The sequence below is a fragment of the Orcinus orca genome, chromosome 2 (genome assembly GCF_937001465.1).
Source record: "Orcinus orca chromosome 2, mOrcOrc1.1, whole genome shotgun sequence".
NCBI lineage: Eukaryota > Metazoa > Chordata > Mammalia > Artiodactyla > Delphinidae > Orcinus > Orcinus orca.
In genome coordinates, this window is record NC_064560.1 from 82550500 (window position 1) to 82576322 (window position 25823).

The window sequence follows — 25823 nt, forward strand, 5'->3', positions numbered from 1 at the left end:
ATGTCTAGTTTCCATATGGACAGTCGTAAAGAAGGCTGTAAAAATTTTGACATTGTTGACAATTTTCCCAAGGCCCTCCTTTAATCCTGATATCCAAATATTTTAAGAGATGAGAGTCATCATCATCATTGCAATTTCTCTGTTTTTCAATTGTTGTGGCCTAACTCTGCCAAATCTTCATTTGTCATTGGTTTCATTTGTGATTTGAGTTCACCAACATCATTTTCATCATCTCTCCTACATCTTTTCAAGATTCACAATTTTGCCCTAAAATCACTTGTATTGTATTTGTGTTTTATAGGAGTATTCAACAATCATAAAAAGACTGGCCAACAATGCCTCTAAGCTAGACAAGGATGCATGCATGAGGGACAACCAATTTTATAAGTGGTTTGTTCATTAGTGAATGTTATTATAACTTTGGCTTCCCTTTGGAATCTCATAACTGTGGGAACTTAGATAACAGTCAGATAACTAGGGTACCTGTACTAAAAGACCACCTGTGAAGTTTGAACAGATAATGGCATAAGATGAGGCCAGAGTGGGAGGCATCCACCTAGCAAGGCTGCCTCTCATAGTGAAAGAAGATGGGCACGTGTACATCATATAGGATTTAAGCCAGCAAACTTAATCATAAAAAGTAGATAGAGAATCACCCAGCAGACTTTATACAGTAGTCATAAAAGCCACCACTCCAATAATAATACATGCTTAAAAATAAGAGTAATTTAAATCAAGAAAATCCCCAAGCTTTACACTCTGTTTCAAACTCTTTCTATAGAGTGTTCAAATCTTAGTAGAAATAGATCAAAAAGAGTTTTCAGGGGCTTCCCTGGTGGCACAGTGGTTGAGAGTCTGCCTGCCGATGCAGGGGACGCGGGTTTGTGCCCCGGTCCGGGAAGATCCCACATGCCGCGGAGCGGCTGGGCCTGTGAGCCATGGTCGCTGAGCCTGCGCGTCCGGAGCCTGTGCTCCGCAACGGGAGAGGCCACAACAGTGAGAGGCCCGCGTACCACAGAAAAAAAAAAAAAAAAGAGTTTTCATCAGTTGGTTAAAAATATCCTTATCGTATATTTAAGAATTTCCCACTTAGATGTTAGCTTGCTAGTCTTACAATATTATTAGTTTTTTGGCAGGACTGACTCAGGGTACATCAGGAAAGGAAAGCAAAATATTATGTATGAAACCAGCAAGCAAGAAAATCACAGTGGAGACCAATATATCTCAATACGCCAAAATCACTTCATGTATATTTAGATATGGTAATAATAGGATCTTCAGTGTCAGGCCTTTCCAGCTTATTCTAAAAATAATTTAAAAGCTTTTGTTTTTAGGGCTTCCCTGGTGGCGCAGTGGTTGAGAGTCCGCCTGCCAATGCAGGGGACATGGGTTCGTGCCCCGGTCCGGGAAGATCCCACATGCCACGGAGCGGCTGGGTCCGTGAGCCATGGCCGCTGAGCCTGCGCATCCGGAGCCTGTGCTCCACAACGGGAGAGGCCACAACAGTGAGAGGCCCGCATACCGCGAAAAAAAAAAAATAAATAAAAATAAAAAAATAAATAAATAAAAGCTTTTGTTTTTAGAATTTAATGTATTTTAAAAGAAACTTTCAGATTAAAATAGTTTTTTAGGAAGTGAAAAAAATGATTTGGATCACATTTTGTCAATATGTGAACACAAATTAAAAAGCTAGCTTTTCTCGAAGCCAAATGTAATTTTTCTATAAAATACATCCAAATAAATATGTCTGTTCTCCTTAATTCCATATTTACCTTTGGTTAGTGTTCAAGCATTTCCTTTTGATAGAAAAAGCTGGCACACATGGCTATTACCACTAATTAATTTTAAGAAAGGCAAAAATAGAAAAGTACAATCACGAACCTCATATGGTGGAGTCAAAAACTGGAATAAAAAATTTTTCTGAAATGATGAACAAAAACATTTAAAAGGACACTGGAAGAAAAAGTACATGTTCTGATATAAAGGCTCTAGAGTAAAACATCATTTTGGAAGTAGTAAACATTTACTAGTAGTCAATGATGCAGAAATAAAAGATTGTCCTATACAAAAGTCAAGACTTACATTGAACCTGTTCTACTCCAGTCAGCAATTTCTTCCTGAAGACTTCTGTTTGGTTGTAACAATTTTTAGCTTTTCTTGCTGTATACCTCAGCAGGAGAAACCAATTTCCAAAAGGTGTTCCCTAATTATATTAAATGTGCACGCTGAGCCATGCCAATATTCTATTCCAAAAAGTAAAAATGTAAGATAAGTCACAGATGGAGGAGATGCCTGTCAACAGTAATGCATCAATAATGCAATTTATATGTGAATCAGGTTATTGTCAAAGTTTTTTTTAAAAAATCTTTTCCTCCGGGATCAAACGCACGCCCGCTGCATTTGAAGCACAGAGTCTTGACCACTGGACTGCTAGCAAAGTCCTATGTCTGCTCCTTTCACTCAGCATTATATATCTGAGGTTCATCCATATTGCCATAAGCAGTTGTAGATTGTTCACTGCTGTATAGTGTTCTTTTATGTGAATATACCATTAAAAATTCCATTAGCCATTGGAAAAAAAATATTTTCCTCACTTCATATAACTATTTACTAATAAGACTTCATGGTAAAAATGAACCAACAAATAAAAACTATCCTTGAGGTTGCAGTATAGGAAAGAGACATTTATACTGCATCAGTTTAGAATGCTTTGGATTGCAGGCAACAGAGAACTCAGTTCACAACAGCATAAACAAATATGGATTCACTTCTCTCACAAGACAAAAAATCTTGACCTGGTGATTGCTAAGGTTGGTGTTTACCCATCAATGGTGCTATCCATATCTTCAATATTTTTGCTTCACCATCCTGAGTGTATTTACTTTTAATATTCGTGTTTGTTGCCTAATGCTTTCAAGATGGTCACTGCAGCTCCAAGCATCACATCTAAGGTCAAAGCAAGAAAAAAGTTAACCCCATCGCTGTCTGACCCTTTTATCAGAAAAAGGGAAAGCCTTCAATGAAGTCCCCTAGCAGGTTTATGGGCTAGAATTGTATTACATGACTACTGTAGCAGTAAAGAAGACTGGAAAATCAAATATTTAACTTTGCTAATTTTTATGGTAGAGGTAAGAAATGGATATGGATTGGCCAGCCAACAGTGTCTGCCAGTCCTCAACTCAATATGCACACACATACTTCTTACACATGTGTTAAACACAACATACTCATCCTCTCTTCAACATACTCATCCTCTCTTCAACATACTCATCCTCTCTCTCTCACAACATACTCATCCTCTCTTCAAGGAAGACAACCCCACTATCTCATCCAATTACTGCATGATGCAGGATCTTTGGTTGATTTTCTGTCTGCTCTATCAAGTCCAAATATGACAACTCTTAACTGACCATTTGTATGGCTAAAAGGGAAGCTGTCTCTTAACCACTCCCCTCACATATATACAACGATGAAAAAGAAAGAACAGAGTGACCCCCCAAAAATTCCATTAAGAAAGGGAGATAAGAGGAAGTACACAGTAGTAAAGAATCCACAATCTATATCATATCTTCCTAGACAGAAATCACAGATTCCTGGGCAGGCAATAAAGTAAATCCCTTGGCCAGTCACTCTGACAGCGCCTACTTTAAGTCTCAGGAGGATCTGCTTTGTCATTGTTCTCTGTAGCCATATCTAAGGCAGGTTTTGAAGCAGATGTCCTTCCCAGGGGATCCACAGCTTTTGTAGCCTACTCCATACTGGTTTGACTTAGGGAGGAAAGGATGAGGATTGCTTGGAAGGTAGAGACAATCACAAGGAATCACCAGCTTTGTACTGCAGGTTCCCTCAAAAACATATCAAGCTTCTGGTCTGTCTGCTTCAGATCAATTCCTTGTGTGAGTAACCACACCCAAAAAACATTTCCAGAAATAATCTTTAAGCCTGGAGATTCTAATCTCTTAGCTGCTGACCTCTGAGCTCTCATAACAGACAAGGCAATTCCAACAACAGTCTTAGGTAAGAAGGTCCTACCCTTAATCCCTACAAAATTCCAAATTACAGGGCTCTTTTGTCAATTTAGAGTACAAGCTAAAGGCAGAATACCTTTGTAGCAAAGCTATAGTCTTCTGCCCTCTCTGCTTTCATGCTGAGGAGCACTAATTTGAGTTCACCCCCTTCTGTAGGATCCTACTGAAAAGCCACAAGAAGTCACCAATACAGCACAATATTCCAAATTCTTCCTTTCATTTCTCCTAACACCACAGTTTCAGTTTGCATAGTCAGCCTTCCACAGAACAGCAGGTACAGATTAATCAAATGCTTTGCTACTGTATAACAAGGGTTACAACTTTCCTTATTTTTCTCAATAATGTCTGGAGGTAGGCAGTCCAAGATTGGAAGAGCTGTTCAACAATGTCCAGACTCTTTCAATCCTTCTCCTTCATGGTCCTCAGCTTGTCAGAATCATCTTTCCTCTCTCATACTTGTCATCTCATAGTTGCAAAGATGGCTGCTATATCTCCAGGCTTCATGTCTTCATTTAAGGCACAAAGAAGGGGGAAAGAGGAGAGTACCAGCCACCACTGTTCTCTTTATCAGGAAAGCAAAAGCCATCCCTGAACTTGGGAGCCTTCCCTTCATGATCACTGGCCAAGGAAAATGGGATTGTCATGACTGGCTTCAACTAGTCAGGATTTTTTGCTTGAAGCTGGGAACATTGCTGTCCCTAACAAAATGAAGGTAAGCAATAGGGAATGGGTATAAGGAAGGTCACTAAGAATATCTCCACACATAGACATTTACAGTTTTAAGAGAATGTTTGAAAAATGAAAAGCAATCTCTATTTGGTGAAATTTCAAGCAATATAACAGAAGCGGGGGGAAGCTCCTCAGGCAGTGCTATAGAAATACACTTTAGGTAAAGAGATCTCTACTCAGGCATACCCATCCTACTTAGGAGTCTATCCCTTAAATTAACACCCTTTAGTAACTCTGCTTTTCACAGACTCTTCCTTTCCTTCAATTCTGAACCCACAGATTCTCTAAAATACCCATGTTTATTCAACAGCTGTTTCTATGGCAGCAGAGCCCCTGGTGGAAGGGCACAGGGGTGGAGGCTATTTATAATTTAAGGACTGACAGTACATGCCAATAGCAGCTATTATTGATGAAATCCTTGAGAAATGTATAAAACAGATAAATACTGCGAAAAGCCAAAACCAGAAATATTCATGGTGCCTGCTGTTCACCAAGAAACCTCTTATAATTTGGTTTCCCATCTATATCCACCACCTGGAAGAAAATACACTGATCATACTGGTACAACTGGTTTTTGTAACAATTTTATCTCATTGTATTGGGTTGGCCAAAAAGGTCGTTTGGGTTTTTCCATGTTACCGAAAAACCCGAACGAACTTTTTGGCCAACCCAATATTTAAATTAATTTGCTTTCTGGCTTTACATATTAGGCTGATGAGGTCGTTAGACTAATTTAATCCTCTCTGGGACACTTACTGACCAGATCAGGTTTCTAAGACCACAAGACTGAGAGTTAGACCCTAGTAAACTCACTAAGGTTATACCACCCAATGTGGTCTTTTGAATAAAAGCAGCTGGCCTGCCCCAAGCAATAGCCCTTTACATCACTGAGTGTATTAGCATGAACTTCTTTAAAACATTTAATCAATTTTCATTCCATGTAGCTGCTCACAAGAGCCACTTTCTTTGATGTAAATTGTGCTACTTATAAATATACTCGAGTCACCAACCATTCAAAGTAAAATAGTTTCCAAGCAACCCTCAAATCACCATTTTTATGTATAAAAAGATAAGTAGTGTAGGGGTTATGGGCATGGGCTCTGGAGCCAGAAGGCTAGAGTGCAAATCCTAGTTCCACATTAGAACATTCTACCATAGAATCGGGCAAAAATCTTTGTGCCAATTTTCCTCATCCATATGTGAGGCTTGAGGTAGCGGGGGACAGAATAATAGTGCCTACTTCAAAGAGTTGTCTGAAAATAAAATGAATTTATATATATAAGGTGCCTGGAACACAAGAAGCACTCAACAGGTGTTAGCCATCATTATTCTTCACTGGAAAATCTAATAGTATATGGTTGCATTTAATGCAAATGTAAAATGATTTGATAATAAAGATTCACTTTATATGCAAAATATGAAATAACACAAAATCCCCCCCAGTTAATAATTCATCAAGAATCACAGTTTCGGGCTCCCCTGGTGGCTCAGTGATTGAGAGTCCACCTGCCGATGCAGGGGACACGGGTTCATGCCCCGGTCTGGGGAGATCCCACATGCCGCGGAGCGGCTGGGCCCATGAGCCATGGCCGCTGAGCCTGCAAGTCCGGAGCCTGTGCTCCGCAACGGGAGAGGCCACAGCAGTGAGAGGCCCGCGTACCGCAAAAAAAAAAAAAAAAGAATCACTCTTTCAAAGCTGGTTGGTAATTGACTAATAAACTCTTTTAAGCTACTGCCCACATGGCAATAGCAAACTTCCCATTCTTTGCTGCCAGGAATAGTCTTGAATTACGCATGTCTCCTACAAAAGGCTACAGCTCTATACAGAGATGTGAAGGAGATAATAATCATAGCACTTCCCAACCCCACTGACCTCTCAGTGTTGATCCTGGTCTTCCTGGAGGTTTCCTATGTCCTTGGAGCCTAGAAACTCTACAACCAATATCCAAACAGAATTAAGTCTCTGAACACTGCCCCAGAAAACTTTTCTTGAAATAAGGGGTCACTCAGCCTGGTTATTTTTCACATGTGTGTACCCTTCTCAGAACTGGAGTAATTATCATCCATTCCCATTTTCCTTACTGTACATAGTTTTTTTTAAAACATCTTTATTGGAGTATAACTGCTTTACAATGATGTGTTAGTTCCTGCTGTTTAACAAAGTGAATCAGCTATACGTATACATATATCCCCATATCCCCTCCCTCTTGTATCTCCCTCCCACCCTCCCTAACTGGTCAAGTTTAATACTTCCTTGCTCACAAAGAAATATTATCCTAAATGGCCCTGATTTTCCTTTAACCTATGTCTACTCTTCTCTCCTACTCAAATACTTCTTTCCCTTCTGTTTTATTTACTCGCCTCCATCAGCACAAGTCTTTTTTCCCTTTTGCATGTGACTGGCACATCTTCACTCTCAAACTCCCCCAACCACGCTCATTCCACACCCAATTCTTCAACTTCTGTCATTCTTTACCCTCTGCCCTATCCCCCATCTACTAGACAGTCCATTTATTTGAGGAAAAACTCTTTTATCCAAATTTATTTTTCACTTTTCTGCAGTTTACTCTTTTTAAGAAATATTTTATTTATTTATTTATTTGGTTGCACCAGGTCTTAGTTGCTGCACATGGCTTCCTTAGTTGCAGCTCAAGGACTCCTTAGTTGCAGCTCACCAGCTCCTTAGTTGTGGCAGGCACACTCCTCAGTTGTGACTCGAACTCTTAGTTGTGGCGTGCATGTGGGATCTAGTTCCCTGACCAGGGATTGAACCCGGACCCCCTGCATTGGGAATGTGGAGTCTTAACCACTGCACCACCAGGGAAGTCCCTCTGCAGTTTACTCTTAATAAAAATCTGGTTCCTCCTTAGATCACAAGGTACCTTTTCCAGTATAACTTATTTAGTCCTTACTTTCTGCTTTCTCTGAATCGATGGGAAGAAGTGAGGAACAGCCTCTTCCTTGCTCCCAAATGCCATTTTCAGATCATCACACTGTGGCCCACTCTCCACTGTTTGAAATCTCTACCTTATCTCACATTTCAGAGAGCTGTTCTCAACAATCCTATCTGAACACACTCATCTTTAAATTTATCCTCCCATCCTTCTCTCTAGTCTTAATAGAGGTGATTCAATTTCTGTTGACAGTAACGTATGTATTTGAAGAGCATTATATGAACCAGAAAAATTAAACATGTTAATGGTGATCACATGGTCAACAATGGAACAAACTGAATAAAACACATGACTACTTCTGTGCTCCTAAAAGAACTTTATAATTTTCTATAATACTCCTAAAGTCAAGTTCTACTAGTTTATATATTCTATCATTAGAAATATATCATGTTAGCTACTGCCTTAGACATAAATCACCGTATGTTTGTCAAAATAAACCATAGCAACAGAAAATTAGAAGGCCTTATGATGGATATATAAGCTACTGTTGGCAGATGATCACTGTACTTAGAAGACCTTCCAAAAAGAGGATTCTACAACTTCCCAAGGTAAATCATTCTAATCTTACACATCCTGAATTTCAAAAGCTTTGACTCTTCTTATCTAAATTTCTCCTGCTGTTTTTCCTCTATAGAGATGGAAAAAGGACAGGCACCATCCTCAGTAACTCAGCATCTCAACTACTTGAAAAGCAATATCATCCCTTAGCCTTCACTCTTCTAAACTCAACAACTTGAACTATTTTCCAGACTCTTGTTCTCCAAGGCTTTCTTAACCTTCTTTAATTCTATTCATATTATTTTTAAATGACAAAGACCAGACCAAGCTTACAAGTTTGTTGTTTTTAATATGTTTTTAGGAATAGTTAACACATACTTGAACATGGTTCTATACACACACACCTTTCCAACTTTAGAATGGAGACCCAAGCTTCTGTAATTTAAAAGTTAAAGAACTTTCCATATTGTGGAGTCTACCACTATTTTCTCTTAGTTGAATTAAAACAATGATCTATGGCTATAGTTGACAAATCATGGCTCCACAAATGGCCCCAAAACATTACAAAGAATGAATTAACAAATAATTACTTACCCGATCTGTCCTCGGGTGAAAGTTTTTCTCCTAGATTGCAGAGTAGAGATGAAACTGGCTCTCACTTTATAGTTCACCTCTTTTTCTTCTGCTTTGATAGAAACTGTGGCCACCATAAAGAAAAATAAAAACAGAAAATATTTTATATAACAATTTTAGCAACACATGGAAGAGAAGAGTAGAATCTGTTTACAAATTTTACGGGCTTTTTCTTTTACTTAGTAATACTCTCAAAGAACTTCGTAATAAGTAACAGAAACTTTAATATTTTTAATTTCTCCTGCTTCCCCTTTTTTAAGCCTCAGGAAAACTATTTATTGTTAATACTTCTAAATACTAGGCTAGGAGCTGGATTAAGAGGGAAATAGAATTTTATTAGAAGATTATTGTGTGGGAGGAAAAAAACCCTTTCAAACAGAGACTTTTGGGGGATGACAAGGAATTTTATTTCTTTTTCTATGAAAGTTACTTTTTGTGTTATGTCTCCACCAAGAAAAAAATTTACATACAATATTATGGATAGAGAGTTAATAAGGATTGTCATTTCAATAAAGTGGTAACCTTCATGAGAAAGAAAGGGAAAAAGTGGTATAAAATATGATCTATCTTCCACTTTAAAAGTTCCTTTTCCCAAAGAGCTTTACTTTATATGGCATGAAGAAGAAGGTCAAGGCTCAGAACACCTTAAGTATATAAAAGTGGCATATATGAATAATATAAATTTTTATATCAAGCCAATTATCAGAATGCATAATCAATCCCTCAGAAGTTTATGGTCTTTCTAGACCCATATGCTGAAAACTATAAAACATTGATAAAGAAAGCTGAAGATGATTCAAAGAAATGGAAAGATAGCCTGTGCTCTTCGACTGAAAGAATTAATATTGTTAAAATGGCCATACTTCCCAAAGCAATCTACAGATTTAATGTCTATCAAAATATCCATGACATTTTTCACAGAACTAGAACAAATAATCCTAAAATTTATATGGAACCACAAAAGATTCAGAACTGCCAAAGCAATCCTGAAGAAAAAAAGAACAAAAGCTGGAAGTATAACCCTCCCAAACTTCAGACTATACTACAAGACTACAGCTATCAAAACAGCATGGTATTGGCACAAAAACAAACACAAAGATCAGTGGAACAGAATAGAGAGTCCAGAAATAATCCCACTCACCTATGTTCAATTAATCTACAACAAAAGAGGCAAGAATATACAATGGAGAAAAGACAGCCTCTTCAACAAATGGTGCTGGGAAAGCTTGATAGCTACATGTAAAACAATGAAATGAGAACATTCTCTCACACCATATACAAAAATAAACTCAAAATGGTTTACAGACCTAAATGTCAGATATGACACCATAAAATTCCTAGAAGGGAACATAAGTGAAACATTCTTTGATATAAATCGTAGATCAGTCTCCCAAGGCAAAAGAAATGAAAGCAAAAATAAACAAATGGGACCTAATCAAACTTAAAAGATTTCGCACAGCAAAGGAAACCATCAACAAAATGAAAAGATAACCTATGGAATGGGAGAAAATATTTGCAAACGATACAACCCACAAGGGGTTAATATTCAAAATATACAAACAGCTCACACAACTCAATATCAAAAAAACAAACAACTCAATCAAAAAATGGGCAGAAGACCTAAACAGACATTTTTCCAAAGAAGACATACAGATGGCCAATAGTCACATGCAAAGATGCTCAACATCACTAATTTAGAGAAATGCAAATCAAACCCACAATGAGGTATCACCTCACATTAGTAGAATGGCTATCATCAATAAGTCTACAAATAATAAATGCTACAGAGGGTGTGGAGAAAAGGAAACACTCATACACCATTGGTGGGAATATAAATTGGTGCAACCACTATGGAAAACAGTATGGAGGTTCCTTAAAAAAACTAAAAACAGATCTACCAAATGATCTGGCAATTCCACTCCTGGGTATATATCCAGGAAAAAAAATGAAAACTCTAATTCGAAAAGATACATGCACCTCAGTGTTCACAGTAGCACTATTTATAATAGCCAAGCCATGGAAGCAACCTAAATGTCCATCAACAGATGAATGGATAAATAAATTGTGGAATATATATACATATGTGTGTATATGTATATATACAATGCCATTAGAAAGAATGGAATATTGCCATTTGCAGCAACATGGATGGACCTAGAGAATATTATGCTTCGTGAAATAAGTCAGAGAAAGACAAATACTACCTATCACTTATATGTGGAATCTAAAACTAATACACATGAATCTGTATACAAAACAGAAACAGACTCAGACATAGAAAACAAACTTATGGTTACCAAAGGGGAGAGGGTGAGGGATAAATTATAATGGATACAATAAGGATTTACTGTACAGCACAGGGAATTATACCCAATATCTTATAAAAATCCATAATGAAATATAATTTGCAAAAAAACAAAATCACTGTGCTGTACACACGAAACTAAGACAATATTGTAAAGCAATTATATTTCATTTAAAAAAAATAAGTTTATGGTCTTTCTGTAGTCACAGGAATAATGAACATGAAAGGTTTAATAGTAGCATAGGACTTCCCTGGTGGCACAGTGGTTAAGAATCCGCCTGCCAATGCAGGGGGACACAGGTTCAAGCTCTGGTCCGGGAAGACCCACATGCCGTGGAGAAACTAAGCCCGTGCGCCACAACTACTGAGCCTGTGCTCTAGAGCCCGTGACAACTACTGAGCCCGTGTGCCACAACTACTGAAGCCCACGCGCCTAGAGCCTGTGCTCCACAACAAGAAAAGCCACTGCAATGAGAAGCCCACTCACTGCAACGAAGAGTAGCCCCCGCTCACTGCAACTAGAGAAAGCCCACCCACAGCAACGAAGACCCAACACAGCCAAAAATAAATAAATAAAATTTTTTTCAAAAAAAGTAGTATAATTTTGTAACTACAAAATATCAAAAGTTTATCTACCTTCAAATTTAATCATGCTAGTTTTTTTCCCCGCTCTGGTTCATTTTTAGTCTGTTAGATAAGTAAAAAATCAAATTTTCTTCTTTACATAAAAATAATCATAGAATCAGAAAAATTTAGAGCTAGAAAGAAATTTAGAGAATTTCTAGATGTACCAAGTTCAATCCTCTCCAAATCAGAGACATTCATTTAATTGCCTTTTTCAAAGTTAAAGAATGAATTGGAGGTGAAACCCTGGAATCCAGAATGCTTTTCCCACTTAATTCCTCAAGCTTACTGAGACACAACTTTGTGTGTGTATGTGAGGCAGTGAGGCAGTAGGGTTGAACTTGAGGTCTCTGAATCAGACTGTCCAGGTTTGAATCTTATTTCCTCCACTTATTATCTGGGTGTTCTTGAGCAAATTACTTAATCCCACGGTGCCTCAGTTTTCTCATCTGTAAAATGAGATAACAACTATACCTTCCCAACAGGACTTATGAAAAAGTTAATACAAATAAAGCTCACAGAATGATGTCTGACACACTGTAGGCATTTAACAAATGTCAGTAATCATTAGGAGTCTATCAATAAACACATGGACATGTACTTGCTAGGTTTTAAAATAGCCTAATTAGACTAGAATTGGAATACTAGATCATTTTTATGTTTTAAAATACATATACAATCACTGATATTTCATTTTGCCATATAAACAGTGCCCCCAAAACGGTTTCCTCATGAAGTACATGCAAAATTCCAGATATTAAACACATAATAAAGCTCACTTAATTTGAATACCATTTATTTTGTGATCACTTGAGCCCAGTGGTATACTCAGAATATGACACCCAAAAGGATCATTTTTTTTTCTAACACACCCTCCTCTACGTGACAAAATTATTTTTAGTAATGATCGTGAAATGAAACAAATAATAATAGCCAGGAAAGAAACAGACAGTGAAAATTCTTTTACTCAACTCCACTTATATGCAAATATAAAATAAATATTGCAGTACAAAAAAGGAAAAATGCAACGGAATTCATGTTTCTGAAAAAAGGAAAAACTTAAACCTACATATTGTTTTGTGGAAGTACTAAGTAATAACAATGCACCTCCTATTGATTCCTTCTTCAGTTTTGAAGTAAACATTAATAATTTAAAAAGAACAAATTTCAAAGTAAAAGATTTTTTAAATTCAATTATTCCGAAGAATAATTTCACATATTAACTAAATTTGTACTTACAAGCCAAAAATATTAGACTTTGTTTCCCTCAAATGTTACATGCAAAATGAAAACCCTAAGTGGTCATACAGAATGACAACACTGAAGTCATCAAGTCTGTTTCTTCATCCTTATAGTCGCTATGCAATCACTGCTTAAGAATCTACTATATAAATGCAAAGATATGGACCAAAGGGGCTGCAGACATGAACTGCACCTGAAGCCTTGAATTACCCTGAGTTTTTATGAATTTATTTGGAAAAATATCCATAGAGCTGAGTCTATGTTTATTGAAGGCCAACTGTATAACTGGGAGTTCTCTGATTTAACTTCTATGTAGAATATGATATTTATTAAAGGATCAATAATTAAAATGTGCTAATTTGAAGCTTACATATACATTACTAAAACTTAACAGTAACTACAGTAATTGTTTAGAACATAGACTCATAAGAAATTTTTCAGGGAGAAATATTTTATCATTGACACTGTTTTGAATTTCTGGTACACAGAAATTGCTGGTAATAAAAATTGGACAGACTTTTAGTGGGTTTATTATAGTTTAATTCCCTACAGACAATGAGAATTTTTGTTGCCTACACCCCAAGTGATGCTCTCATTGCTCCCACGCCTGGCATGCCACCGCTCAAGGTGAAATCTGCCACTGAGGTACTATCCTTGAACATGGGCTCGCTACGTTAAGCGTATTTAAGCTACTTATGAGAAAACGTTTTTAAAAAGAATGTTAATTGAGGACCTATTCAGTACACAGTACTGTGCTTTGTTTTATCCACATAGAACATAAGCACATGAATTTTGCTAGTTACAAGTCAATCACATTTATTCATTAAAGCCCTCTCAGCAGAATTTTTAAAGCTATTTTGTTAGCAGTTATTATGTATACTTAAATTTTTAAATAATTATCAGAGTCACATATATTCCATTTTTCAAGCTTTTCATTAACTTAAATTGGCTTTCTCCCTGTGTGTTCCAAATAAGTGAGGGTGCATCACAAATCAACATTCAGAAGAGGTTTTAAAATATTAACATTTACATAAACATTAACAACTTAAAATCTCTTGATATTTTAAAATTTCACAACTCATGTGGCATCAGATTCATATGTTCTACTTTTTCAAGCAGCTACCTCAAGAGAACAAATTTTAACTCTAATAGCAATCTTTTTCATTCACAGGATCAACATAATCTCCAGTCTGCCTTCTCATAATCTTGCAGCTGCATACATGCACAAATTTTCTGGTTATGTGATTCTGGTACTCTTGAAAAGACAGTCTTTTTAACTGAAAGAAAATCTGACTTACCTCAAAAGGTACTTTGGTATGGGATAGCGTGCCAATTACAGCCACATTAGAAGCAGATATATCTGGCAAGAAAGTGACACACAAGCCTTAAAACTACAGTTAATTTCTTCTACTCCTATTTTAGGTCCTATTTTCTTTTATGCTGTGGGGCTCCTTCACCCACAAAATCCCTCTCACTAGTCACTTACAGTCTACTAATGCCAAACCCGTTCCGTTTATAGCTCTAGGATTCCCCAACCTCTCCCATTGATAAGAATCACCTGGGACAGTTAGAAATAAAAATAACAGGCCACACTCCCGTAAATTAGATTTTAATGGGTTTGAAGTGAGGCTCCGGTATCTGATTTTAATCAAGTATCCTCAAGAGATTCTTACAGACACATTTAAGAATAAACTAGAGAGGCCTGCCAGAGATCTTCACAGTTCCTCCAAATTGATCAGTCTCAAGGGCTAATCCTCCTTTGGGTATTAGGACTTAGGGTATTTGAAAATAGAGCAGGAGAAGTTTGGAGAAAGCAGAATACCATCTTGTCTACAACTCTGATTTAGGTTTCCAACATCCTAAAGAATTAAAGAAGTGGAAGATTTTAGTTTGGATAGGTGATGTGAAGTACGACACCACCAGGGAGCAGCATAGAGCTGATAAATTACACATGTTTGGGGATTTTTTGACTTCACACTACCACATAAAATGGTGTACCTACATTTTCCACGAACTCAGATTACAAAAAAACAAAAACAAACAAACAAAAACCCCAAAGCAGCACACTTAAAAGACACAGATAAAATATGTTAGCATGTCATTTCCAGTTTTCTCTCTCTAGAGGGTCTTCATTGACAGCTGTTGTAGGCAAAAATTTCCCTTGAAGTAGCCTTGCACCTGAATCCAAAACTGGTATTAGACTACAAAGATTCCAGGTAAACCAAAGTGGTGTTCCACTTTTTCTGTCTGCAAGTTTCAAAATACTTGTCCTACTCTTTTAACTAGCATTGTAACTGGATGCTTTTCAATGGTTTTAATCAAGTTTTTAGAGCTCTGGGGGGGGGGGGGGATGGGGTGGAAAACAACTTTAACAAGCTATGCCGAGGTTTTTTTTTTTAACACTTTTTAAAAGTGTAGTTGAAATGTTGCCACCACCTGTCAGAAAACTATACCCACCCAGCAATCCCATCCACCCTCCCAAGTTTTCTTGACTCATCCCCACTTTCTCTTTTCCAGTCCACATTAAATGTAGAAAAAAATCCTCTGGCAACCCAGGTAGCTTCTACAAATATCACCTCCAAGGGCTTTGTGTTCCTCTGAAATTCCATTACAGTTGGGTTAAGAAACATTGAAAGATGAGGGAGGACTTGAAGAAGGAATTTTACTTACTTCCCAACTTGCCAAAATTCGATACTCATTCCCTACCTAGAAATTCCTGTGTCTAAGAAAAGTATGATCCAAGCCCCTGTGGCAATTCTGTGACCTGGGTTTTGATTTCCATCTTCTAGCTAGAAAAGCTGAGGTGGGAGGAGGAAGAGGCAAGAATGACTAAGACGTTCCTGGGAGACCAAATAGGCCTAACCAAAAAACAAACAAGCAAAACAAAACAAAACAAAAAACCCACGCTAGAAGAGGTGTGAGAACCGGAAATCAAGGCTGTCTGCGGAGCTAGAGCCCATCCTGGAACTTAGCGTTCTAGAAAAGAGGGTTTCCAACCTTTTCAAGTATCTTAGCAAAAATGTCAGGACCCTACTGGAAAATGGCTAGTTTAGCCTGAATTGAGACGAGGAACAAAACCTATTCCGAATCCAGAAGCTGCTTAAGTGATTGTATTCCACTGCTCACAGCAGCACCTGCAGACATTAGAAAGAGTTGTATGGGAGGACTTTAACCTACAGAGAGTATTATGGTTGCATCCACAGCCCTCAGGTACTCCACTTGCTCCACCCGCTAAAACCAAGAGCCACGGTCCTAAAGCAAGCATTCACTCTCCACGGGGTTGATGTTATCTCCAAGGGGCGAAATCTTACTCTTTTCATGTATAAAGCACAGATACACGTATGGTACATAAACAGCTATTCAGGATATGAATGGTATTATAATTTCATGGCGGGTGGGGAGGAAGGGACTGGTGAACAGAACGTTTAAAAAGGCTTTTCTTAAGAGAACGATAATGGAAAGAAAAAAAAATAGGCTTAGTAACACTGTCCTATAAGGGTCCTGAGCTAAAACCATCAAATGAAGGTCCTGACAGGTAATTTTCTCCCAGACAGCAGCCTAAGGGTCAAGGGTCTCTGATTCTGGTTCGATCTCGGCCACAAAGAGGTGTTTTCCTCTCCGTGCCTCAAACCTCAGAGGGCAGTGAATGCCCGCCGTTTGCTCCCTCACGGGGTGCCGTGTGTGGATGTGGCCAACAACTAGCAAAGAGCTTTGGAAACCGCAAAGCCCCACCAAAGCCAGAGGAGGTTTCTATTCTCGGCTGCACGAAATTCCCCGGGTGGGGCCCCCTCGGCCTCCGCACTTGTTGCTTCCCGGCCCCGCCGGCCTCCACCTCAGACCTTCTCTCCGCGACCCCCTCCTCTCTCCACAAGCGCACGCACAGCACCCCCCTCCCCCGGCCCCGCGACCCCCTCACCCACGCCACGAAACCGGCGCGCTCCGTTCAGGCCCTGGCGCCGGCCGAGTCCCCAGCCCCCATCCCCCTGCCCAGTTCCCGCCGACTGCCCGGCCCGCAGAGGCCGCCGTTTCCTAGACAGCCGCGCGGCCGCTCCGCAGCCTCCGGGGCGCGCGCGCCGACGGCGGGAGGCGAGGGCGCAGGCGCGGGCCCGGGCGAGCTGCCGGCGCGTGGCCGCGCGCGCCCCCGATCGCGGTGGGCGGAGGAGCGGAGGCAGCGGAGGCAGCGGCGGGCCGCGAGGGGGCGGGGGGGCGGAGAGGGGAGCCCCGGGAGCGCGAGCCGCGGCCGGCGCCGCTGCAGAGCCGAGCGAATCCACAGCCCGGGCAGCAGGTATGTGTCCCCGCAGCCGGCCGTGGCCGGGGCTTCCCCTGCCACTCTTCCCGGGTCCTGTGGCCGGGGCGGGGGTGGGGGCCGGTCAGGGTTTGCAGGGTACGTGTCCGGGAGGGCTGGGATCTTACCACTGACCTTCATCCCCTCTGGTCGCTGTAGCAAGGCGAGGGTGCCTGGGGCAGCCTAGGGCTTCAGCTCCAGCCTGGGGATCTGCTTCTTGTCACATGCTTCTTATTTATTTTTGCAAACTGCCCTGGTTCGGGTCCAGCTGCAGATGCCTTACCTCCCATTCTTTGCCTCTGTGTGCCATCTTGCATTTATTAATAAAACATGCAAGCTGGGGGTTGGGGATTGCTGCTGGGGGGGAATCCCATTGCAGTATAACAAGCGGGTGCCTATTTTAGGTTTTCAGGCGTGGTATTGAGGTGGAAATCCCACACCCTGGGGATTTGTAGCTTTGTTGGTCGTGACCACTTCCTAGTGGGCTTCCCCCATTTGTCTGGAGGCGCCACAGCGGCAGGATGGACTGATAGGAAAGGATGGTGGGTTTTCACCGTCAGGCCAAAACCCCGTTCTAGGGACAGGTGCAAGCTACGGCGGACAGTTCCCTGCTTGCTAACTTGCCAGGGTGGCTTAAAACCAGAAAATTGTATCCCTTGATTGCCGAGAGGAGGCCTTGAACAGAATTCCTGAGACTTGCATACTCAAACTCATTAAGGTTTTGCATCTGAAGATGACTAAAGCTTGCCACCTGTTGGAAGTTAGACCCCATGAAATCCCCCGTAATCCAGCCCACCAATCCCTGTTTCAGTCACTAATACTGAGATAGCAATAGGCCCATATTGATTCCTTCCATATTCTTTAATACTGCTTGGCTTTTGTCTCTTTTAAAATAAAACCTACCTATGATTTGATGCCCCATAGGTTATAGATTGAAATTACATGATTTGTTTATATTCCATACACATATAACATCATATCCTAAAGAGTAAATTTCTCTTCAGTGTAGATGTTGCCTATTTCCCCAGCTTTTCACCTTGCTTCAAGAAACAGTTCAAAAAGTGGGATGTATGTAACTGATTACCTTTCTTTTTTTTCCCCCCTGAAATACTGTGGTGAAAAAAATAGTAAAAGCTAGAAATATAGAATGAAAATGGTTACCACAAGATGTTGGGGTATGGCAGCAGGACTGTAATTTCTTCTAAAATATATAGTAGAGTGCCACATCTAATCATGAGAACACATTTCTTAAATGCTCATATGTGCCAGGTACTGAGCTACAAGCTATTGGTACATATCTCATTTCATCCTCATAACAAACCTGTTATCTCCATGTTGAAGATAAAGAGACTAAGACTTAGAAAGGTTAGCTAACTTGCCCAAGGTCACACAGCCAGGGACAGGATAAGGATGCAAACTCTAGTGCATCTGATTGCTGGGGGGGTCAGTGGGGGCGGGGGATGAGAGTAGCCTTTAACCCTGGTGCTGCTGTTTCATCTACATTTTCATTAAGATCAAAGCTTATGCATGAGCACACAAGCTTGGATCTGATTTTCCATTTCATAGATTTCACATCAACCTTTGTGGCTCAGAATGGGTTTGTGTGGAATTTTTTAAGGTGGCACTGAGCCTATAAACATGGGGTTCAAGATGTTTCCATTCAGCTCTCCCAAACAAGCAATTAAGTTCAAAAAGTTGTTTCCCTTCAGATTTAAATCTGTAAAATGTATATGCATCAGGTAGAATGAATTACGTTTTTCATTATCACATCCTCCTCCAATCTTCTTGCCGCCCTGCACACTATCTTCTGGTCTCGCTGCCAGTCATTAGAACAACATTGTCTGTCATGCTTGTGTGTGAGTGCCTTAACCAGGTGAAGGAATCCGTACAAGTCGTGAACCATAATCCAGTCTCTGTGATTGTAGCAGCTCTTCATTTGAAAGTTTTGGAATTTGTACAGTCAACAATGGATATAAATTTAATCTTTTTTTGTAAATGCATTATTATAATGCAGGTATTGGATTGTGCTACACATTCCTAACAGTTCTCACAGACTTAGAAATCACTGTAGTTGCACCAATGGGAAATTCACTCGGGGGGGCTACAAAGTTTTATGCTCAGGTCACGTATTTGAGATGGTGGTGAGAAAAGTACAGCTAAGTAGAAGGGGTTATTTGAAAATTATATGCCATGGAAATTACAGGTTTAATGATAAATTGATGAATAATATTAGGTCAGAAATAAAAGACTCTTGTAAATTCTATAAGGTCTGTTTTCTTTCTTGACTGGTTTTCAGACACCATGATGTTACTTTTTTCATTATACTCTATTCTGTTGATAGTAAAGTAATTTGTTATAGCCGTTTTGCCTCATGGAAATCACTCGGTTTTGGAAGAGCTCAGCCCCAGTGCTTATGGAAATGCTGAGATGGAGTCTTTCTGCCCTGGGGATTTCCAGTCTATGATCAGATAAACTCAAGATGAGTCCTGATGTTATTGGAAAAAAAGCAGAAAGCAAAGAGAGGTACTGCTTGATTCTGGGGAGCAAATTGGTTTTCCTATGGGGAGCACCATTATCTTCTTCAGTCAGAAGTCTCACAATTAAAAAGCATCTAAGAAGTCTACTTTCTTCTGTTCAAGCAGGATTTTATTTACTGCAGACCTGAGCACCCTTTTTTGGTGCAATGGTCAATTTGAGGAATGTTAAAATGTTTCTGACTACATATTTGTCTTCTTGAAACATATGTTTACACTGGGAAAAGCCATATGAACAACTATGGATGCTTAAGCATTATTTTTTTTTTATTCCCCTCATCAAGGGTTTTTTTTTCTTATTTTTGGAAGTGGGGAAGCAACTAAAATTTTTCCAAGCTATATAACTAGCGTGCATTGCAGTGACTGATTGTAATGCACATTTTAATGCATTGTTGAGTAAGATACTGGGAACTGGCGTATTTGACTTTCCTTGACTGACCTTGTAGGCTACTTAGTTGTGAAATGTCTTGTTTTCTTAACAGTATTTCTTAACTCAGTAGTCTCTAAAATGAGATTTTTTTTTCAATGTCAACAATCTTGAATCACAGTAGTTCACAGTTTACTCTGAAATACTTGCTTTTCACCAGTCTTCTTTTTCTCTCCTTGATGGAAGCTATAGCAAGCGTTTTAATTTTATTTAGAAAGCAGTTCACAACCTGCAAGTTAAGCCATCCCCTTTCCAAACTGAACCAGTCAGAGTTCACAAATGCTGGCCAGGCACACCCACCGTAGGACCTTCTCCTATAGAGAACCCTAGACCTCCTGCTGGACTTACATGGGCTCATTTTCCCCATATGGAAGATTTAAGAGGTCCTAAAGTGAGCTCACACCAGTGGGCCTTGGGTGCAAGGTAGGATGGAGGCTACTTGTAGGAAAGAGTCAGGAAATCACTTCTCCTGTACCAACACTAGTCTATATTGTGATTTCTGCTTGCAAATATGTATTCATTATAAAATGTTTGATCATTACATAAATAGAGAAGGTAGAGGTCCATGGTTAGAATCTTTGATATTCTTATACTTTAGTGAGACCACCATTAATAGTTTGGTACAGATTTCTCTGGATTTTTGAATGTGGATACTAAAATGTTACTGTTTGCCAACAATGCTATACATAGATGCACACTATTTTGCAGTTTCTCTTCTTGCACTTGGTAGTAGACTTTGGACCTCTAGAAGGCCCTTGAATGGCATACTTTCAGACACAGCCACAATGGGAACTAGATGAGAGGAGCCCTGTAACCAGGGGTAGAGGAAGGGAACTAATGTGTGCTGGGTAGGAACCTGGCATCAGCTGTGTCCTGGGATAGGTAGTTTCACATTCCATATCTCCTTTAACCCTTTGCAATGACCCTTTGTGGTCAGCTGTTTCTAGATTAGGAGAGAAGAGCCCAAGGTCCATGACATAAGGAGCAGAGCTGAGATTCAGACCCAGGTCAGTGTGGCTCAAAATCTGGGCCTTCTCCTTCTTTTCACTCTGATTGCAGGAGGGAGAGTGCTGTGTCCCGTCGTTCTCTGGCCTCCCATCCTCCTCTGCCTCTGCCCATCCACACAGGCCTCCTTACTGTTCTCCCGCCTTAGGGCCTTAGCACTAGTGCTTCCGTCTCCTGGACTGCCCTTCCCGCAGATTCTTGCATGGTTTGCGCCCTCACCTCTTTCTGGCTTTGCTCAAAGTCTCACCACTCCTTTAAAACTACACGCCCTCCCACAGGCATTCCTGTTCCTCCTCCCTGCTTTGCTTTTATTCATAGCCCTTCTAAATATACTATATAAATCTCCCACAGAGAATGAACACTCCAGAGTACAGGGATTTTGTCTATTTTGTTCACTCCCCTAACCCTGGTGCTGTGGAAAAGAACTGACAGGTCACGGTGGCATCCTTGAGTATTTCCAGCCTCCCACACTTTTTGTTTTTTGTAGCCCTTACAGTTCTGGTAGTGAGCAGTGAAACCTCTCAAATGCAAAGGCTTTATATGTGTTTGGGGGCAGGGGGAACAGCAAGGAAAGTAGAGAAGAATTGGGAGAGATGTTGTCTTACTCTTGAGTCGAGGTTAGGAAGAGAGGAACCTCCCAGGTAGAGTCAGCCCCGTAAAGATGGAAAGAAAGTCTCCTGAGGGCTGGGCTGTATAACAAGGCAGCAAAAGGTACATGCGGAGATGGCCTGGGTTGGGGAGGAGACCTGTGTGGGTTCCCCTCTATTTGGAGTGCAAAATATTTTGAAAACTTCCAAGAATGGTGCTCCAGATTCCACCAACTTTCCCATGGCCTGAGTCACTAGAAAGGAAAAGGAATCTGTGGACATTCACACAGGCAGGTTAATCACTGCACTACCAGCATCAGCATCTTGCTTTTTTTTTTTTTAAATACCTGTTGGTGCCTTCCCCCCCTCCCCCTCCTCCCCTCCCCTCCTCCCCTCCCCCTCCTCCCCTCCCCTCCTCCCCTCCCCCTCCTCCCCTCCCCCTCCTCCCCTCCCCTCCCCTCCCCTCCCCTCCCCTCCCCTCCCCTCCCCCTCCCCTCCCCTCCCCCTCCCCTCCCCCTCCCCTCAACCTCCTCCTCCCCCTCCCCCTCCTCCCCTGCCCCCTCCCCCTCCCCCTCCTCCTCTCCCTCCTCCTCCTCCTCCTCCTCCTCCTCTTCGGTGTCTTTAATTGCTGCCTTAGGCAGTCGGAATTATCTGCCAGGAGAGAATTCCCCTCCAAGAAAATGCAGCCTCCCTAAAACTGCTTTTGATTTGTAATGGAAACTACTCAGTAGCTAGGACAGGGGCTGATAACTCAGTTCCCACAGCTCATTAAAACAAAGAATTTTAATAAGTATTTCTGCCTTTTGCAGGCCAGGTATTTGGAAGTCCAGACTGCAGTCAGGCAGCTCTTCTCTGGATTTCATTCTCAAGCCATAAGGCATGCAATGCTTTCTGCTACTCTTGGTTCGAAACAAGTCCGAAGCAAGTTATTTCATCCGTGATTCTCTCAGTCTCCCACCCCAGTTTCAGAACTGCCATCATGTCCAGCCAATGCCATATATAGTATGGTCAAGTACCTTTCTCCCATAACGATTTCCCTTCAAACAGTTAAATCTTTGGTTTTACCTGAGTTTAACGCAGTGTTTTTAAAAAAAATTTCTGTGACACTTGCTAATTCTCGTTTAACCATGGCTACTAAAATTTGTTAGTTTTGCCCTTCAAAACAAAAGAACAAGGTGAATTATATTTGTAATCCCTCAAATAAAGAAAATGTTCCATTGTTTGGGAGGGCATAGTCTCAAAAGAGAAGCCTGGAAAATTCTCTCCCATCTCTCCCTGTCCTTCCATTATCAGTTTCTACCCAGGACTCTATCACTCCCCACTTCATGTCCTGCCAGGAACCCCGGTCCCCACCCTTCTACGAAACAGAACTCTTAAAGGTCACGCCTGATTGCCTAATCACAAATCCAGTGGCCCTTTCTCAGATTTCGTTCCTGATGGCTCAGCAACATCTGACCCCATTGACTCCACTCCTTGAAATGCTGGCAGCTTCTTCCTAATGTGTCTGGTCTTTCCTCAGCTCTTATCCTTCCTGTTCTGTCAACAGGCAGTCTGGAGAAGCAGTTAAGAGTGTGGGCTCTGCCCAAGGGGTGAATCCTGGCTCTAGCCCTTGCTAACTATGTGACTTTGCAGGAGTGATTTACAACCCTGTGCCTCAGTTTCCTCCTCAGTAAAATGGGAAGAAGAAGAGTGGCTATGTCATAAGGCTGTCAGGAAGAGGATGAAATGAGTGTGCCTAGAAAACAGTAAGCACTCAGTCAGTGTCACCTTTTATCATTATAACTTCCTGTTTGGATGCCTTTGGAGACTCTCTTGTAGCTGCAAGATAAAACCGTAACTTTAGCGCCTGATTAGTTTGCTTCCTGCCCCTGACCCTTTCCAGTGTGTGCCCACTTCCGAGCCTTTGCTCTGCCCCTCCTTCCCTGGCCAGAGGAGGGAAAGAGAGCTGAGGGCTGTGCCTGCCTGGAGGCTCTGAGCACAGACCGCCTTGTAATGAAAGACATCCTCCCTTGGGCACCAAGCCTATCCCTCTCAGGCAGATTATAAATTACTTAAGGACACCAGCTGTGATTTATACTTAAAAAAAAATATACGCCTCAACATTTAGCACTATACTTTACACATAGTAGGAACTTAACTCATATCTTTGGACTGCCAAAACATTATAGGTTTTCTTGGTCCTTCCAAAATCCTTTTTCCTCCTACACTGAAACTTCTATTGATCAGTCCTAAAGCCCAGTTAAGCTTTATATGGGAAAATTGAGTCAACACCACAGGGCGAGTTAACCACATCAACGTTTTTGGAATGAGGAGGGATATACAGAAATCATTAAAATAATGGGATCACAGGGAGTAATTTAATGCTTTTTAAAAGGAGTTTGAAATCCTACCAACCCATGAAGCTGTTAGGATTTTATAGTGTGTGGAGCTTTTTTCTGTCCTCACACCATCACTCCCAAGTAAAGTGAGCCCTGAGGGTATAAGTGGAAAATCTTCAGACCTTGTCACAGGCCTGCTCCTGAGCCAGTGCTCTAGTCCTGTTTTCTTTCCCCTTACTACCCAGGTGAAGAGGACATTGAGGTTGAATGAAGATCAAAGGAAGGGCTGCCTACTTAAAAAAAAAAAATTAATCCCATTCCTGACGTTCTTCGTTCTTCGTTGGCATGGCAAATATTCCATCAGTTTCTGCTGTGTCTCTGAGGTCGTGTACAGTCACAGAGTTGGGCTTCCAATAAAACCAATAGAATTTGTGCTCCCCTGGAAGCCTTAAGGACCATGTTCTTTGCATCTTGAGATTCTATAGCAGGGTTTTTAAACCTCAGCACTTTTGGGACCGGATAATTCCTTGTTGGGGGGAGCTGTCCTGTGCACTGTAGGGTGTTTAGCAGTATCCCTGGCCTCTACCTATTAGATGCCAGTTGCACTACCACCCTCCCCCAGTTGTGATAACCAAAAACGTCTCTACACATTGCCAGATGCCCCCTGGGAACATTTGGCATCTCCCATTTGAGAACCGTTGCTCTATAGAATCAATCAGGAAAACTCAGCATCTTACCATTTTGTAGAATACCAGAGTTTAGACAGTTGGGGGCAATTGAAGATAAAGACTTTAATAGCTATGAAAGGTAAATTTGGGTTTGAAATTACTAACACAGAGAAAATTTAGTGTTAATAAGCAGTTCTAGAGTCTATCATAAATAAGAAGAAGTAAACAAATGAAGCAGTTACAGAAATTGAGACCATTCAGGTCTGAACACATTCTAGGACTGTTTCAATCATCCTTGGAGTATTTTTGTTGGAATTGTATTTAAGTGCCCCACATACTTTTAGGCCTTTGACAGTAAGTATATTAAACCAAAAATCATTAATATTTCTAGTGAAATCTTGGTTGATTACCAATGGAGAAAATTATATTTGACCTAAGGTAGGCTGGCTCTCTTCACCAGAGTCTGCTTCTGACCACAAACCTGCTTGAAAACAGCACTTTCAGGCACTTCAGGGGCGAAGTAGGAATGACAAGGCACTTTGGGCTTTGGTGAAGGGCAGCAATTGATCAGCGATCTCCATGGCTATTAGAAAATTTAACTGTATACTTGTGATTTGAAACCCACCTCCAACTGACAGTCACCATTGTGTTCTTTCTAAATGCAGTAGCTAATTTGCATGCCATACCCCAAAACTGAAAGTAATAAACATACAGCTTTCTGAAAAACGTTAAGGCTCCAGCCTTAGGAGAGACCTGCTTTGGTCAGAGATCACATTTGGTATATTAATTGCCTTTGAAAAGGAAAAACATACACAGAAGACCCCAAGATGCTCATTGCCCGAGAGTAGAGAAGTAAGCCTTGTGCAGTTTCTTGAATCAAGAAGGTCAGGTGGAATTACTGATTCCACAGGTAATTGTGATCATCTTCAATGTTCCAGACTTGTGCTAATAGGTGGAAGGAACTCCAGTGCTGTGGACTGGATGGG

The 25823-nt window shown here is 40.7% G+C and overlaps 3 protein-coding genes across 15 annotated transcripts in view; 2 read left to right on the plus strand and 1 right to left on the minus strand.

The window, feature by feature from the left end:
* Positions 1–17597, minus strand: part of NRG4 (neuregulin 4) — a 134248-nt gene extending 116651 nt beyond the window's left edge. For 2 of the 11 annotated variants that reach the window (XM_033440150.2, XM_049706621.1), the window contains exons 1-3: positions 16930–17083; positions 14312–14373; positions 8804–8891 (exon numbers count right to left, since the gene is read on the minus strand). The gene's annotated coding sequence lies outside the window, so the exon portion shown is untranslated. Of the gene's footprint in view, positions 1–2082; positions 2947–8803; positions 8907–14311; positions 14374–16929; positions 17084–17433 lie in introns of those variants that run through there. The other 9 variants (XM_033440149.2, XM_049706620.1, XM_033440152.2 and 6 more) reach the window with 7 other exon arrangements.
* Positions 1–25823, plus strand: part of UBE2Q2 (ubiquitin conjugating enzyme E2 Q2) — a 369008-nt gene that overhangs the window by 221958 nt on the left and 121227 nt on the right. The gene's annotated exons all lie outside the window — the stretch shown is intronic.
* The window catches only part of TMEM266 (transmembrane protein 266), a 144161-nt gene continuing 135552 nt past the window's right edge, over positions 17215–25823 (plus strand). For 2 of the 3 annotated variants that reach the window (XM_004276351.3, XM_049706610.1), the window contains exon 1: positions 17215–17298. The gene's annotated coding sequence lies outside the window, so the exon portion shown is untranslated. The remainder of the gene's footprint in view (positions 17299–25823) is intronic. The other variant, XM_049706609.1, reaches the window with a different exon arrangement.